Source organism: Salvia splendens, chromosome 9 (genome assembly GCF_004379255.2).
Source record: "Salvia splendens isolate huo1 chromosome 9, SspV2, whole genome shotgun sequence".
Taxonomy (NCBI): domain Eukaryota; kingdom Viridiplantae; phylum Streptophyta; class Magnoliopsida; order Lamiales; family Lamiaceae; genus Salvia; species Salvia splendens.
In genome coordinates, this window is record NC_056040.1 from 19,537,893 (window position 1) to 19,542,667 (window position 4,775).

Genomic DNA, 4,775 nt, shown 5'->3' on the forward strand with positions numbered 1-4,775 from the left:
AAAATCTTCAAAGAGATATTGGGCAAGTTAAGCATTGGAGATACCATTGCTCAACTTGAGGGGGAGTGTCAAACTATACCAAAATCAAAGGAGCAATTATTGGAATCAAAGGAGATCTCATTACCAAAATCAGTGGAGTCATTACAAGGAAAATATACATAATTCATAGGGAATACATTGTCCTAGAATAGAATTATATACTTCCTAAAATACCATGTATTCCTCCCTATATAAAGGAGATGAATTAGTGTATCTTTACAATAAGAAAAAAAACGATCCTTTACTCCCTAAACTTCCAATATGCGTAGCCTATCTTACTCTCTCGATTACCATCGTTAAGATAAGATTCCCCCAAATCCTAATAAATGTGGTCGAGAACTCACAGCTAGGAACTAATATCATGCATAAATACGGAATTTCACGAATGGTGAGGTGTCTAAAAGAAATTAAAGTTGCACAGTTGCTCATCTGAAGAAAAACTAAGGGGGTCGGGCATTTATAGGCGGTCTGGCTAAGCTTATAAGCTCCATAGAAAAACTTATAAGCTATTTAGAATCTTATAAGGTCTTGAGAAGTGTTTGGCAAAATAAGCTTTTAAACAACTTACAAAGTGTGAACCTGAACTCCGACAACTTAAGCTTCCCAAATAGTAAATTCATCATCCCCAACTTATCTTTCATAATCCCATAAGCAACAACAAACTTATAAGATGGTATTATTATTTGTAATTTCCAACATATACTCTTCCAATTTCATTTCTCTTCAATTTTCTCTCGCTAACTCGCAATTAGTTCAATTATCCAAACATTTTGACAATTTATAATAACAACATAAGCTTTTGAAAAATCTTACTAATAATCATGCAGAAATTCTGATTCTCTTGGGTCCAGCAAAAATATTAAAAATTCAGGAAGTTAGGTTTTCAATGCCTTGAAACCAGATTGAATTCAGTGAAAAAAATAAAGATGAAGAAACTCAATTTTCTTCATCTTCATTTTTTTGTTGTAAATTAAACGAAACCAGTATATGACAAAATCCATGTAAATAATCGAACGAGAACTCTCGAAGAGCATACCTAGCAAAGAAGAAAGCTTATGAACGAGGGCGAGAGAGGGCGGAGAAGCGGCTGAAGGCGTGAAAGCTTCAGCGCAGAGGTCGTAAAGAGATTGAATAGCGGAAGAGGAAGTTTTCTTGTTGTTGTTGGTCATTGCGTTGAACAGCGAAACACATTCCTCTGTATAATAATATAGCAGCGTCGATTGGTTAGGATTGCAGATTTGTTCACCTCAGTGATTCTGAGATCACTTTGTTTCAGGTGATGCGTTGCAGTTATTATCCAGAAAAAGATTATTGTAAAATCTTAGCAAGGAATATGCTTTAATGTTAAATTAGTGTTAATAAGTTAATTTTGATATAGTGTATACAGTAAAATTAATTTGAGAAATGATATGCAAAATTACTGCTTTTGGGTTGTACGATTAAATAAATGATATATTGTGCTTTTTATAATTCGTTACCAAATGGGGATGTAGCTCAAATGGTAGAGCGCTCGCTTTGCATGCGAGAGGCACGGGGTTCGATCCCCCGCATCTCCACTTTTTTCTCATTTTATTACATTGATTACTTTTTTTTCTCTCATTTTTCTCATTTTATTACATTGATTACTTTTTTTTCTCATTTTATGCCATTGACTATTGGTTACTTCATTACTTGTATCCAATTTAACTTCCTTTTCTCATTTTATGCTATTGATTATTGATTACTTGTATCTAATTTCATGTTAGATACAAGTAATGGTAACTTCCGAGATACCTATAAATCTCTCTTTTCTTGATTTTTGTTTCAGAATTTTTTGTTGTCATCTTCATATTTTAGGCTAAAACATATTTTAACATATCTGAGTTTTGAACATTTGATGGATATATGGATTCTGTTATTTCCAGCAATCATAGTAATTTCTTTGAACCCCATTCAATAATGTTGCAGCATCAATTAATGGTACACAATTAATGGTACACAAGGCAAATAACCATATAATTATTCATGTGCCTAATGTTGTGAGTTGTGACTAGAGGCGCCAAAACAGGCCCGACCCCACTCGGCTTTGCATCGCACCAGCCCATATTTTTTTCGGTCCGAATGCAGCACCTTGACTGTACATGGACCAAGACCGGCCAAAAACATAGCATTCGGTCGAGCCTGAATTGCTAGTTTGTTGAAGAGTGTTGGTTTAAAATACTGTGATACAGAGATACACTAACCGGGCGTAATACAACCCTGAATTGAAAATACAATTATCAAAAACTATAAACCGTAGATGTAATTTGTAAGCCGAGTCGATGAGTCATTTTTCCGCAAGACGAGATACGCCCTGGTAGTGCTCTCGGATTGGCTTGTCGTCCCAGAAGATAAAACAGCTTCGTCTTGTTCGTTGCAGCACCGCAAATAGAACAAGCTCCGGCGAACTGGATGATGGCGAGGGCAGAGCTTCGACGGAAGACTATGCAGAGAGAGAGCGCTATGCAAATGATATGCTTAGTGTACTTGAGTTGCAAATGATATGCTTAGTGTACTTGAGTAGAGAATGCAATGGATGCATGTCTATTTATAGACCAAGTCCACTCATTGGGCATTGATGGAGTCAACGGCCATTATGTGTGACATGATGGCTTTATTAGTGGCTTAACTGTAACCGCTGGGGTTTACAAGCCGTTACGGGAGCTAGAGGAGACTAATACATCTGGACACGCTACACGACGGGGTTCATCGTGAATCTTTTGGTCACACGATGCGTCGGGGTCCATCGGGGACCTTTTGTCACCCGCTATGCGTCGGGGTTCATCGTGGACCGTTTGCGACCCGCTATATGTGGGGTCTGTCGTGGACCTTTAGGAACCCGCTATGCGTCGGGTCCATCGTGGACCTTTTGACACATGGCACCCGGCAGACGGGTCATGGGTCACAAGACATGGTGCACGGAGCGTGCCTTACGGCTCGCGGCGAGGCATCATGCGCGTGTGGACTCTACCGCTCATTTTAGTCCACGATAATTATTACAAGTAATAATTCATCTTATTAAATACATGTTTAATAAGGATTTTTCCACCAATGTGGGATAATTAACTCTTTTAATTGATCCATTGATTTTATCTCATAGCTCCTTTATAGCTCACAATTGTGACAAACTTTAATTCATAATTTCTCACTCACCGGGAATCGGTTTAGAGAAAATGAATATACCACGGTCATCTACTCCGAAAGTAGATCATCGTTATTGTATTTAATTTTATAAAATTAAATGTCTCATCACATTTATTATTGGTCAAAGTCTATTGACCAAACACGATTCCAACAAAGAGCATAAGGCCCTGCAGTATATGATCTAACAAGACATCTTGTGTTGTATCATAACAAGACAAACTCTTTCCTAATAATATGTTTGATCACTTCCATCATCACTAAATCATTGGAATTATCTATAGACAGATTCATGTGCTTTGTTTCAAAGATGCACAAACACCACATACATCATATTACAAGTTAACAACTTTGAAGTTTTTCAAAAGGTTACGTCGTTTCTTGATTTCATTAGCCTATATATACAACTAGTTTTTTGGATTAAAATCAGCAAACAAATCATACATCACTTGAGCCCTTCTCAGCTCTCACTTACAAAGTTTCCATCAAGAATTAACTTTATAAAAAAAATGGCCATTCGCCAAATTCTAAGACGATCTTTCCATGGTGAAAGAAGGCCGGCTGAAGTCCCAAAGGGGCACCTTGCTGTCTATGTTGGAGAAAATGAAAAGAAGCGTTTTGTGATCCCGGTGTCGTACTTGAACCATTCCTCGTTTCAAGAACTTTTGCATCGGGCTGAGGAGGAATTCGGGTTCAGTCATCCAATGGGAGGCATTACCATCCCTTGCAGCGAGGATCTATTCGTTGATCTCCTCTCTGACTTGAGCAGAACATGATGTGCTGATGTATGTTTAGACTTTAGAGTGTCAAAGTTTTGTACAGTAGTTTCTTATAACAATGTATCCAACAGAAATACTAGATCAATTGAATACACATGTAGACATTAATCAATTATTCAGCTCTTTTCATCATCTTGTTCCATTGTGTTTCAACAAAATGCAGTTTTTTTTTACTAATGACACAAGAGAAGGATGCTGCTATTTATAATAATCATGTATAAAACCTTCCTGAATCGAAGAAAAAGTTTGTGATTTGTTGCCTAGCATGAGAATATTTTATCAGAATATGGATATTCTTAATTTGACCAAATATGAGGATCACACATTATTATTATTATTATTATTATTATTATTATTATTATTATTATTATTTATTTTTTTAATAAAAAGGACCAATGTGTAGAAGGCAAAACCATGTGATTCTAGCTGTACAGATATCCAAATCTATTGTCACACTTTAATTATTCATCACCTAACTCTCAATTTGATGTATGTCTAAATTTGTACCTGCATTGCCTTTATTGAAAATGGTATGCATCTCTGCAAAAAATCGAAGCTGGTCAAATTTCAAGGCTAAATCTGTGATGCATCATCACAACCTAAGAACTGAGAAATGGCTGCAATTATATGCTCATGTTTTAGTATATATGTGCACAAATGATCGGATTCTCAGACAATAAACCGGCCATCATAAGCCTCACTCTTCATATTGTTATCACTCATCAGCAATCGGACTTGCTCGTTTGTTGAAAGCATCAATGACCATAAGACCTTACTCTCATAACAGTGCTTCTATCT

General features: G+C 36.6%; 1 non-coding gene across 1 annotated transcript; it reads left to right on the forward strand.

The window, feature by feature from the left end:
- The first annotated feature begins 1,522 nt into the window (after positions 1-1,522).
- On the forward strand, positions 1,523-1,595 carry TRNAA-UGC. Its single transcript has one exon. It is a non-coding gene; the product is annotated as a tRNA-Ala (tRNA).
- Positions 1,596-4,775: the final 3,180 nt, after the last annotated feature.